Consider the following 13,540-nt stretch of genomic DNA (forward strand, 5'->3'; position numbering starts at 1 on the left):
TAAATAGTTTCACTTTCACAACGAAACACACAGCGTCTCTACGACATTGCAGTAGCAACAATACAGTGAGAATCAAATTTACGATTTGTTTCTTTGCGTGAAAATTTGGCCGGCGTTATGCAAATCTTCCCACATTGTGACGTAGACATGTGGGGTGTGTTAGAATGAGCCATTTAAGGGGTGCGTGGTTGACTACTTTTATAAAGAATATCTCTTTGGATTTGAGACTTTAGTCTTTGCAACTTTACATATATTTATGCACCAAGAGCTTGTAACACTCTGAAGAGAAAGAGACAACTGAAAACACGTCATATGACCCCTTTAAGTTGTTTAATTTGGTACAGTCTGCCTGCTGCACTGGTCTCATAGTAGTAAGCCATTCCTCTGTGTCTACATATCCTTACAAGTACAATTTTAGCTGTATTATTGTTTATACGCCCCTGTCACTGATAAAACCTGTGGTCTTCCCATAGTTTTCAGCTTAAAATTAAGTCCTCTTAGATCTGGTAGATGATAGACTTCAGGCTACACCAAAAAATGTCTGTAAATACGATGATAATATCTCAAATTTTCCACTACTCTTTAATGATAATAATAATAATAATAATAATAATAATAATAATAATAATAATAATAATGAATTGTATTTATAATGCGCTTTTCTTAGACAAAGCGCCACAACAAATATAGTACAAATAATGAATAAAAAAAACACAATAAAATAAAATATTAAGAAACAAACACTATCTTAAAAAGATTAGTTTTGAACATTAAATTACTTTGTAGAATTATGAAATAAAATAAAGGGTTTTTTTAACCACAGACTGATTTTCCTAAAATTAGGCGAAACAAGATTTCGCGCCGAAAGCGTGGAGTCGGTTGCGTGGTGACGCAGGCGCAGCGTGGGGTTTCCCAGTCGTGAGAGCAGGGTCACCGCGCCCATCTCTGCTGTCTGATGGCCGGAGCGAGCGCCTGACAGCGAGAACACAGAAGAACCAGTCCAGCGCCGGAGAACGACGAGTGTGGGACGTACAAGAAAGGCCGAATCTGGACCGAGCGTTGTGCTGACCACGTTCACCACAGGGCATCTGCGTGAAGCTCGCGTCATTTGGATCAGAATCAGCGCGGTTGCAGCTGTCGCGGCTGCGGGTTCGGGGAGTGCCGCTCTCCGCTGACTGACGGACTGTCTGCAGGTCGGGCAGCTGTGGATCTCTCCTCGCGGTGTACAGTCAATGATAGATACACACCGAACTGTCCCGACAGAACACAGGTCAGTGTTTATCTGCTGCTTCCTCTCTAATGTTCCCTGATTGGCCTCGTTCGGCTGTTCTGGGGTCCGGTGGGGTGGGGGCCGCTGCTGGACCCCTCACAAACACATATAACTGTGCGCTCGCGTCTGTCATTATGATCGTTTTTACATTATGTGCAGCAAATACCAAAATTGAATCATTACTAGGCCACATAAGTGGTTTAGTGTGTGTTAACTTCCTCAAATCACGGTCATGTGGAGGAGAACTGCTGTTAGCTGACTAGCAGTGCTCCTGGTTTAATATATTCACGATGATCGATGCTAAACGCGGTGATTTCTGTCATCGGTGAGTTAGCAGTGTCCAGTAACGGCTACAGAAAGCCGCATTTTGCCACGAAACTGCTAAAACATCCTCATTTGGCACTAAGTAATGTTTGGCCTTGTTGTCGAATATAAATCCTGGTTTGCCGTGTTTGGAGCCTGCATTGGTGCATATCTGACTGCTCATGATGATGATGATGGACAGCGAAGATGGAGGATAAAGCCAAACTAACGTTACCTCCTCAACTTCATCATCGAGGCGCACTGTTTGTATTTAAATACCTTCTTTCTGCCCAGTAAAGCCTCGATGAGGCGCTGAAACACACCCGGATTCGGGTGTTGTGTGACGGGCGGATGTGATTCTCCCGGTGATGTGTGTGTGTTAAACCGTTCGTGTGTCTTTGGCTGTTTTGAACTGTGAGCCTGTGCTTTTAACGACCTTAAACACCAGTTAATGGGATTTTCTCGATCTGTTTAATGTGTGTGTGTGTGTGTGTGTGTGTGTGTGTGTGTGTGCGTGCGTGTGTGTGAGTGATTTACGGTTCCGTTCGTGGAGGAAATGTGAATGAGGAAGAGCAGCTCCAGTGTGTTTCATCACAGAATACACTCATATTGGTGTGATTGTGTTTAAATCTGCTCATGATGTGCTGAAACAAGAACGCGCTCGTGTGTGTGTCAGCAGTGTGTTCATGTACTGTGTGTGTGTGTGTGTTCACGGCCTACAGCTGCTGCAGCAACAAGATGGCGACTGATGAAGACACAGCCACACCGCACACACACACACACACACACACACACACACACACACACACACATGCTCTGATATACTGCTGGAAACATGGCATATGTCATCATCTCGTTCACATTATATTCAGTTTGGAGCTGCATCCTCCAATGAATCGGTCTTTACACTCTTAATACTGAACACGCAATATAAAAGCGTTCCCACTGTCATGGAAATAAGGCTGTGGAAACTAAAATTAGTATATTAATCTAACATCAGCATCTTTCATGCCTGTATTATAAATATGATAAAGAGACTAAACATTTCTGATGCATTTCTTTGCTGCTTGTGCACAAAAACAAAAAATCACCTTGGACCCCATGGTGTGTTTCACAAACGAATGTTTTCTCCTATTAGCTGCTTCTCTTTAACAAATCTGTCAAGAAACTCGTAGGTTTCCTGATTGAATCAGTTGTCAAACTCAGGCTTGTTCACAAATCTGCTCTATTTGTGTTTTCTGTAAGTGCCACGTCTGCCTTTTATTAGATTGACGAAATCGCTTGTGGAAAACGGACAGAGATTTCATGCCAGATATTCACATAAGAAAGAGCCGATGACTGAATCTTGAAATCTGAATCCGTAATTTATAGCAAAAATTAATTAAATCTTTAATGGATAAATTAAAATAAGTTATTACTCTACTAACTGTGTAACATCACTAATCATCGTGGTTGAATAACAGATTTGTAACGTATTGTTTCGTCAAACAGTCGTGACGTCACTGAACGGGAAACACACCCAGGATGTCACATGAGAGCTGGAATATCAGTTATACGTCTAAAATATCTTTAGTCTTTTTCATTCGCACTTTACTCACACAATTTGGGCTCTGACTCTTCCCTTAAGTGCTTATGAAATGCTGTGGCTAGTTAGATGTTTTTTAGCTAGCAGTACGAGTTCAGGGATCTCAGCTCTGTTTAATCTATTTTACAGTTCGCGTCAATTCTGCAAAAAAGAAAGATGTCAGACATGTGCAGATTTAATTTGAGTCTGCACATCCGTCGTGTTTCGAGGGATCCAGGCTGCTGTAAGGTGGGCATGTAATCTTATGTAACACAGCATCAGAATGAAATAAAAGCCCTGCACACATTCACACGACACTGACCTCATGAAAGAGAGCAAACAAAACCTTTTTATTCCTCATTTTCAAACCATATTAAATTCTCCCCGTGAGCATGATTCATATCGCTGGTCCACAGGAAGTGTGTCAGATATGTGACACTGTACAGGAACTGTAGAGAAGAATCCCGCCTGCTCATTTACGCTCGTGTGTAGCAGAAACCAAGAATATAAAGTGCACAAGCTGCTTTTAGGCTCAAAAGAAGACATCTACAGTGGATTCAATCATTTTCCTCCACAAAAACATGTAGACCTAGCCTAATCTCTGTGACTAAAGGTTTTTCAAATGATAACTAAATATTCATTGAGTCTTAAATGTATAATGTGGACAGAGTATTTACGCTAATGTTGGCATTATTCTTTTATTAAATCTGCTAGTGCGATTTAAATCCGGCGGAGCCTTTATCTTAATTTCGTTATTGCCAAATACTCATCTTTTTTAAAGGTTGTTGGTCTATTTAAGGGTTAAATGAGCCTATGTCTAGAATGCTGAGATGTTACGTTGTCACAGAGGACTTATTTTATTTCGTTATTCCAACTTTGTGTGTGTGCACATTTGAATAATGTCGGGCTGCAAACGTGTTCGGGCTTTAAAAAAAGCTGTCAATCAAAATGTACTTGTTGGGCTCGGGCCGAAACCTGTCGGGCCTAACTTTTAAGGTCCGATTACAGCTCTACTCAAAACATACTCCTGAACTCCGGCTTCGCAAGGTTCACACATTGTTGCTTTCTGAACAGTGTAAGTGTGCAGTTCATTATCCAGCGCACGGCCCTATCGTGTCCGCAATGTGGAAAACATGGACAGAGTCGTGAAATTCAGTCCGAAAAATGGAATTTACTATATAACATGGACTTTCTGATAAACTGCAAAGATTAAAAAGTAGGAAAGTAGGTAAATACGTTTAAACCAAAATGTGATATGGACTAGTGTCTGTAAATATAAAGCCACAAAAATATGACTTAAATATGAATCTTGCATGTTCTGCATGCATGTCTCTGTGTGAATGAATGGTGCAGATGCACAGTTTAGTTTAATACACACATAGTGAAGCACACGTCACGCTCACAGTGTTTTCAGCCTCTGTCCCCTCAATATACGGTACATGAACACATGCACGTAATCTGGAAAACTGCTCTGAAAGTCACTTCATGAGCCTTTTACAGAGAAAAACTATCATATCATATCATATATACAAACAGAAACTTAAGGTGTCTTCACGCTTGTTACTTTTGGTTCGATTAAAACAAACTCTGGTGGTTTGCTCTGTTTGTGCGGTTCGTGAGTAAGTGTGAATCTGGCATCCGAACCCTGGACCAACGCTGAGCAGACTAATCGATGAATAGGTACTGTGATGTCAAACACCGATCGGTCTGCGCAGCACTGCTAGAAGTCGAAAACAGTTTTTGTTTGGGGTGTTCAATAAGTGCGCTAAATATACGTCATTCAGCCCAACCAATCAGGTTGTGAACGTATCACTACGCTTTAGTTTCGGTATCTTTAGGTTCGCTGTCAAAAATGCCAGTGTGAACGCTCAGGAGATCAGGACCAAATGTATCGATTTCTGTTTTGGTCCGTACCAAATGAACCAAGAGAACCGAACTAGAAGTGTGAACGCACCCTTTAAAGGTCTGTACAGCAACCATTCAAAATAAAAGTTCGGTTTAACTTGAAGAAACTGTGACAAATTTATTACTGCAAAGATAGAACTACTACTAATAGTAAAATTATTATTAAAACTGGAATAATCACACAATTTTTCTTCCATGTTTTAATTTTAACCGTAAACCTCTGTTGTTCATCACGTTGTTTGCCAAAATCTGAAGGGTTTAAATTGGCAGCAATACAAAACACGTAAAGATGCAGAAAGTACGTGAAGCCTGTGAATATTTGTTGCTTTTGTTGTAATGCGTTTATTTCCTGATCTCATTTTATCCCTCTTCATGTTTTGAGCCGCTGCTCTGAATAGGATTAAATTGTTCCCATTTGTAGATGGAGGCTTTCAGGATTATGGGTTTGGTCAGTGATAGTGCTGATTTGACTCGTGTCTGTTTGATCCAGCTGTCTCCACAGCTGATCTGTGATAATCCTTCAGCAAAGTTCATGCCCCCGCATGCTGTTGTATACTGTAACTTCGGCCCTCATGGCATCTGTTTGTTTGATGTGTCAGTATTTGTAGTTGCGTTACATAATCTGTATGAATGACGAGGTCGTAGCGCATTGGCTCGTGTTTGCCTTCTGATGAGAGCGAAATCAAACCAGCCATCTCCTGTTCATCTGAATCAGGGGTAACCCGTCAAACACAGCCTGGGTCACCTGATTAGGGTGTTCAGGATTAGTCTGCTGGCATCCTTTCATACGCATGTGAATACAGGACACCAGAAACACTCACGTGAAAGTGGTTTATGGAGTAGATTTAATATTTTTGCATTTGTAATAGGGATGCAACAACTAATCGATAAAATCAATTATTATCGGTAATGAAAATCATTGATGACGATCCTCAGTATCGGTAGGTCGAGTCTGCCCTCAGTGCATCCGCTCACATTAAATTACAGAACTGAATAATGCATTTACAAATATTGGAGGAAACAGAATAAGCTCCTGCAGGAAAAGTACGTGATCCAATCTGCCCAAAACATGATCTATCTTTATTTTAAGCTTCAAGCTGATGCATGTCCGGCGGTTTGACAGATACGTGTGTGCGTCCTCCGTGTACAAAACCCTTAGTTAATGGTCATATCATATCTGTAAATATCACAAATTCATGCAAACCCCGTCCCGTCCTGACAGTCTGCGTTAAGTTGAAATCTTTACTGAAAGAGCACCGGCGTTAAACCAATATATCTGTTGTTTAACATTTCTATTTGTGTTTAGAAGTCAACATGACAACATGAGTAGGAACTGTGATGGGACAGCCGCGTGTAATTGTCTGAATATAATAATATCAGACGCTTTTACAGGATAAAGAAATGACAGTAAGAGACTGACTGTTTTGTCGTATGACAGGTGATCTATTAAATTAAGCGCTGTATGTTTTCAAGGCATTCAGTTGCAACCTTCTACACTGCGAGTAAATCACAATATGCGACTAAAGTTTACTCCTAGAACAAGCAGAAGATACGACGGTTTCTCCGGTAGTGGGCGGAGCTAATGCGCAAACGGCTATTTTTAATTTCTGCTTTCTGTTTTAATGGTTAAATGAAATATTAGCAATGAAAACCTACCAACAGTACTGTTTTATAAGTTACACTTTTACAGTAAACTCAAATGATATGTGAGTTAACTTAGTACAATGAAGTTTAAATGTAGATTAACGATACACATGTTTTTGACAAGAAGAAAATTATTTTCAGACGAGCTGCTTCTTTAAAACGACATGTAGCCTAATGTACTTTAACAAAAGTGTTTTCTAAAATGATTAGGGACTTGTGTGTGTCTGTGTCTGTGTCTGTGTCTGTGTGTGTGTGTGTGTGTGTGTGTGTCTGTGTCTGTGTCTGTGTCTGTGTGTGTGTCTGTGTCTGTGTCTGTGTGTGTGTGTGTGTGTGTCTGTGTGTGTGCGTGTGTCTGTGCGTGTGTGTGTGTCTGTGTGTGTGTGTGTGTGTGTGTCTGTGTGTGTGTGTGTGTGTGTGTGTCTGTGTGTGTGTGTGTGTCTGTGTGTGTGTGTGTGTGCGTGCGCTCATGCACACTGTTGATCTCGTATAGTTCTGGATGAGCACAGGACAGATGCTACTGACTCCTGAAGTGGCACACGATGTGTTGTTTACACACTGACTGGTTGTGAACGTCATGTGAATATATTGATCACACAATTATACACCTGTGTGATCCCGTGAAAGCAATAGTAATTTCACTGGGTGCAGTGTTATACAGTGATAGGTGCTGGTGGATTGTGTATGAATTTCCACTCATCTTGACACTAATCAGTAAGATGTGTTTGCTATTTCATTGACTGCAGCCTCGAATGTCAGCCTGCCATTTATAGCAACAGTGTTCAATGCCTTGCACAGAAGCGGGTGTTTTTTGCCGAACATAATGATCAGTGTACATTAACAGTGAACAGGTGATCATCACAGTCCACGGTGTCCCAGTGCGCTCCTGAACCTCCTCACACACACCTGGTTCAGTTTTGTTGAGCAGCTCCGTCCTGCTTCATTCGGTCCTTATTTAACTCTCCTTTTCCAGGCAACACTAACAGTGTGGAGTTAAAGTACTATTTTCAGATTAAGGAATGCAAAACTATTTTGAAGCGGACCATGAATAAGGGCGAAGTGTTTCCCGCCCTGCCTCTGCTCAGTCGGTCAACACAAAAGAAATCCCATGACATGTGAAGTTGTGAATGTGAGTTGGCTGTCTGAATTGAATGTGGTGAGAAACAAACCTCATAGTGTGATGAAAGCACATATTTCAGCAGGGCTGTCCTTGCGTTCAAGCGTACAGTGCGGGCAGTGTTGTCTGATTCATGAACGGGGATCGTTCTGAGAGTTCAGTCTGAACTTGCTGAATCCGAGCGCTTCCTGAACCAACCTCCTCTCCTGATTTACTGGAAGTTGTCTTTGCTCAGTAGCAGTGGTGCAATGTCTGGTGAGGAGCGGTGCTCACGCAGCCCAGCGCTGGTCCGTGCCATCATGCTCATTTCCTCGCAGCTCGTTTGAATACAGGTCTGTTATCTGACATTCAGCTGCTGTTTTGAATAAGCAAAGTGGACCACAGAAGGACAGTACCGCCAGTACTATGCTAATACACTTTTGCATGTGAAAATGCATTATTTGCATTGGGAATAAAGCTTTGCTTTCTGTGGACATTGCTGGTGTTAACAGAACGGTAGGAGAAATGTGCCCGAACCTGATGCAAAGCTGAGCAGCTGTCATGATTTGCCATTGTCTCATGTGATTGTTCACTGTAGAGAGCATCGGTGAACACGCTTTGGTTCTTGACGGTTTTTCCTCCATTCGTTGTTTCCATTGGAAAGTCTTGATGACTGAACCAATCTAAACCCGCTTCAGATAATTCACAACATTACAAACTTTAATTTAAAGCAAAAGGCATTCTCTTATAAGACAGTGGACTGCAGGTCAGTGAGTGCGTGCTCGTCCTGCTAAACTCTGTTTGATGTGTATACACTGCACACCGTGTTAATGAATCTGTACAATATGACATGAAGTTCAGTCATTAAGTATGAAATCATTTTTGATGTAGATTTCCAAATATTCAGATAGCTATACAAATAAACTGAAGTAGTTTGATAGTGCGGAAAGTCTTAATTATGTCAGATCTTTAACTCTGGTTTGAATTTTCAAGGTACGATGATAACTTTAACAGGTACTGCTTAGATCTTAACTAGGAATTTAGCAATAAAACCTTATTTAACAATGCGTTTGAAATCACACTGAGCTCACGAGAGGTCTGTCTTCAGAGTTTATACAGTTTCTGTATGGAGGAGTTCCTTTTAATGAAGCTTGATAAAGATGTTTGATGTGCAGTAGGGTTGGGTGTCATTTACGATTTTTACGATACTGGTGCCAAGTCGATACTTTTAAAATGGTACCATGCCTTGACGGAGCCTGACCCCTACTTCGAGGAAAAAAGAGCTACAAAACAATGGTGGATGACTGTAAATAACTTTTTATTATTATTATTTATTAAAAAAAACTGAAAATAAAAACATGGATTATCATGTCTACTTCAAATTTATGTATTAAGTATTATTTTAATTTTATTTTTTACCCAAAATAGGATGGATTGGCCGTTATTGAGCACTATAAATGCATGTAATATGTTTGATTCTTCCTGGTAGCCAGAGGGCGCTCTCGAGCAGAAACTCCACCGGTGCATCAGAGAAGTAATAGAGCTCAGTACGCTCCTAATATAAACAAAGACATCCAGCTGTAAGAAATGTTTAAATGATTAAGACAAACACTGGACTGCCACAATAGGGTTTATCTGTGTTCTTCGAGACATCCGGGTATTTTCACAATTAAGTATATTTATATTCCATTGCTTATCTACATAGCCTTTATTACAGTATAAAATAACTGTTCTGCCTCATTCTGTGACATGAAGCCACATCAGATCACAAAAGGATGTTATTTGACTGATGTTGTGGAGTAAAACATGTCATAATGTTCTCGTTTGTTGGACAGCAGGTTTAGAAACTTCTCATTTCAAGTATTTACCATGGAGTTTAGCTTTAGGAATTTAATTTATGCACGTCTAATGTAGCTAGCAAACGGTAGACTACCTGCTGCCCTCAGAGCAAGTAAATTGCTGCATTCACGCGCTCATCAGATGCTCTCATTACCCGAGTTGTGCTTTTAAGTCGAAATGTGAAAACAACATGGACACTAACGTTACTACAAAGATTTGTATTGCCAGAGCTTTACGACTTGCGTATTTCTCTGATTATTCTGACACCACATGAAGCCGATAGCAGTCTATTACATACATTCTACTGAACAATAGTAATCTCTTTCTGTCGCAATGCCTTCGAGTTAAACCAGACTTTTGTTTTGACGGTTTGCCATGAATACTTTAATGTTTCTGTGTGTTTATGATATGAGGCTAATTTTACTCAAATCAAACGATCAAATGCTCACGAAGTGACTCTCAGAGCAGTTCTGGAGATGTTGTTCATGTTTTTATGTTCACCTTATTTAGTGAGATGGCAGACACTAAAATTACGGCAAGCACCACACGCGCTTCAGTACGAGTAGTAAACAAAACCACACATCTCTGCCATTCATTAACACAGAGACACGCAGGATTCATATTCAAGTCATTTTGCAGCTTCATATTTACACACACTGGTATGAGTGGGCGCATTTCTTATCACGATTATAGTGACCAAAATTAGGGGTGCTCCGATCACGATCGGCCGATCGTTTTGCGCATCTCGTCAGTAAAGCCGGTTTTCTAATGAGCCGTTAATTCCATCAGGTGCGTGATTTCACATAGAGCAGCTGTTACTACACAGAGCCGTTGTTAATAGAGAAGATGCGCAAATCACGTTAATTTTCAGCGTTTTTTGGCGCATCTTCTCAGTTAACAACGGCTCTGTGTAGTAACAGCTACTCTATGTGAAATCAAGCACCTGATGGAATTAACCGCTGATTAGAAAACCGGCTTTACTGACGAGATGCGCAAAACGATCGGTCGATCGTGATCGGAGCACCCCTAAACAAAATGATCACGGTTATCAGTATTATCACGGTTTTGTTAAAATGTGCTGGAGATGATAAAGTACTGACACACAAATCACTCCAAGTTTCAGAATTAAACTTAAACTTCAGAATTAAACAATGATGTACTGATTTTAAATGATGACTTGACTGACAACAGTTTAATAGCATTCAAGATTGAGATATTTAATGTAAATGTAAAAAAAAAAAAAGTTTAATAAAGAGGTAAACCTCACATTTCAGCCTTTAAATAAAGATATGTCAAAATAAGAATTGCTTAATAAATGATTATATGTATTTTAAGTGCTCCATAATTCTAGATAACGTATTTGAATTGTTTCACATAAGCTTGTTTTTCATCAACCAGTCAGAATTATAGCAGGGCTGGCAAATTGGGTCTGTGTTGGGTCGGACAGAAGCTGCACACGGCTGAATGTAAATCCACTCTCTGGCAGCAGGTGGCGCTTGTGGAGAAGCAGAATTACAGCTGTTTCCCATAACCTCTGTGACAGGACAGCATTGAGATTAAGAACACCTCCTTTAGCTCCGAGGTTATAAACAATGATATAAATACTGTTCAGTTTCTCCCACAGACCGATTATTTTGTGTCTACACATCAATGTATCGTCACGAGCCACAGGGTTTAATTTGGTTTTGTTTTATTGTGTTTTAGCCGTGATTGCAAACTCACTTACATTATAAGACTGATAGACGGCAACGGTTTGAGCTAAAAATCTGTTTGTGTTCTTCTGAAGATGCAAAGTCACCAAGATCTTGGATGCCCTGGGGGTCAGCAGATAAACATAAAATATTCATTTTTGGGTGAACTATCCCTTTAAATAACCAGCTGTGCTACCAAAGCATCTCTCAACGCTTTAGTTCCAGAACCAACTGTACAGAACTAAAGTACTGAGACGAAAATATCAGTTTAGTTTGTTATTTAGCAGATGCTTTTATCCAAAGAGACTTACACATGAGGACAATAGAAGCAATCAAAAACAACAAAAAAGCAATGATATAGAAGTGCTATTAGGATATTATTAAAGTGTTATTTCAATTTCACAAATAAACGTGCAGCATTTTCTCCAAACAATAATAAAAGGACACATTTAATTTATAATCTGTCTTAAATCTTAAATTGTGAATCGAATCGTTGAACTGGAAATTGAATCGTGACTGGGGTGAATCGTTACATCCCTAGGTATGTTAAATCCTGAAGTGACTCCCATGAGCACGGATCGAGACGGATGTTGATCTGGAGTGATGAAAAGTCACATGAATTCAGATATGACCGTTCACACTTCATTGCAGAACGTCTGACCCGTTTCGTAGTTGGTAGCACACATGGAAGTGGCACAAATTGGAAATGAAAATATTAGATTCCCTGTGGTTTGTGCTGTTCACAATGTCATGAGAAAAACTGATCTGAGTCACACGTGAGCAAAACAAATCTAACTTTGGCCACATTCGCCTGCCGTGTGAACGTAGCCTCTGTGACTACTCTTTAGTGCCATTTCAGCATAGCATTTTGTGTTGTCTAACTCTATTGTGGGTACTGTGATGGCTTAAAATAGACCAGACTTGTGTTAGTGGTCTTTAATGGCCTGTTAATGGACATGCTGGCAGAACGATTCTTCCCATATCATTCTGCTCAACCACAAGTGAATTCACCAGAATCTCTTTCAGTACGTCATGTGACCTACATACTAATACAAGTGCACTTCCCTTCAAGTCCAGCTCGAACATGCATCACAAACGTCCAAGCACTTAATAAAGCTTAGCCTCTACATGCTCCTCTGCTCGAAACTAAACGAGAAAGGGACAAGTGTGTAGTCACACAGATTTGATATAGCCTACCCATCACTCAAATCAGTGAAACACTACACATACACCAAAGTTTGTGTCAGTTTTTTTAGTGTGCACTCAGTATTGGCTATAAATAAGTATTTAGGTGGATTGCATTGTTTTATGTAGCAGGTTCAGTGTGGCTCTGCTCTGGGATCATGTCTGTGTGTGTCGGTGCACGTCTCTTCAACAGCTGCGTATAAATAGATGTGCTATTGACAGCGCAGGAAACTCTCTACTGGACATGTGTCGTCCGGTCGATTGGCTACCGATCACAATCGTCTGATAGTCGCTTTGGGATGATTGATCTCATAAACCGATCTCAAGCTGATGAAGCGCCTGCCGTGAGAGGTTTGGCTCTGTCTGGCGTGGTGAAATAATTATAATACTTTAGGTGAGGTACAATTAATATTTCTTCATTAAATAACTGATAAAGTTTCTCTGTGAGACATAATTCTCTCAAAATGCAAATGGCTTCAAATCACATCGCGTCTGTGTTATAAGTGAGCTGCGTGCTGCACAGTTGATACAGGAATCCTCTCTTGCACTGTCAAGGCAGTGTTGCATCAACACTAATGTTTACTAATTGCATTTTTTTAATTTTTGCATTTAAACCATTCAGCACGCTTTTCTGGAGACCCTGCGCTCGTGCACACTTGCAGCGTACACATAATAATTAGGGCTGCCACTTTTGTGAAAAAAATCTTTTTCGATTTAAGACATGAGTGTTCATTGTCAAAAAAAATGACGTTTTCATTTTCAATGCCAAATAACAGACAGACGTAAAAGTGAGCATTTAAACGCACAAGTCAGCAATATTTCTCATTTATTGCCTAGTTTCGTGCAGAATAACAAACAGCAACAGGAGTGCAACATTGTCGAAAAAATATATGCAGAGTGGACTGCTGCCACAAAATAAATGAAAAACATCACAGCAGGCTTCAACCCGGCTGCATTTATGATTTCTGCCATTCAAAAATCTCCACATTTATTTTAAATAATGATTCAATCCATTTCAAAAATTCCATTGCCAATCTTTCACCACA

The 13,540-nt window shown here is 40.2% G+C and overlaps 1 protein-coding gene across 1 annotated transcript in view; it reads left to right on the forward strand.

Moving 5' to 3' along the window:
- The first annotated feature begins 898 nt into the window (after positions 1 to 898).
- The window catches only part of LOC128019189 (guanine nucleotide-binding protein G(I)/G(S)/G(T) subunit beta-1), a 30,729-nt gene continuing 18,087 nt past the window's right edge, over positions 899 to 13,540 (forward strand). Inside the window, exon 1 of the mRNA XM_052605283.1 lies at positions 899 to 1,270. The gene's annotated coding sequence lies outside the window, so the exon portion shown is untranslated. The remainder of the gene's footprint in view (positions 1,271 to 13,540) is intronic.

The sequence above is a fragment of the Carassius gibelio genome, chromosome A8, assembly GCF_023724105.1.
Source record: "Carassius gibelio isolate Cgi1373 ecotype wild population from Czech Republic chromosome A8, carGib1.2-hapl.c, whole genome shotgun sequence".
In the NCBI taxonomy this organism is placed as follows: domain Eukaryota; kingdom Metazoa; phylum Chordata; class Actinopteri; order Cypriniformes; family Cyprinidae; genus Carassius; species Carassius gibelio.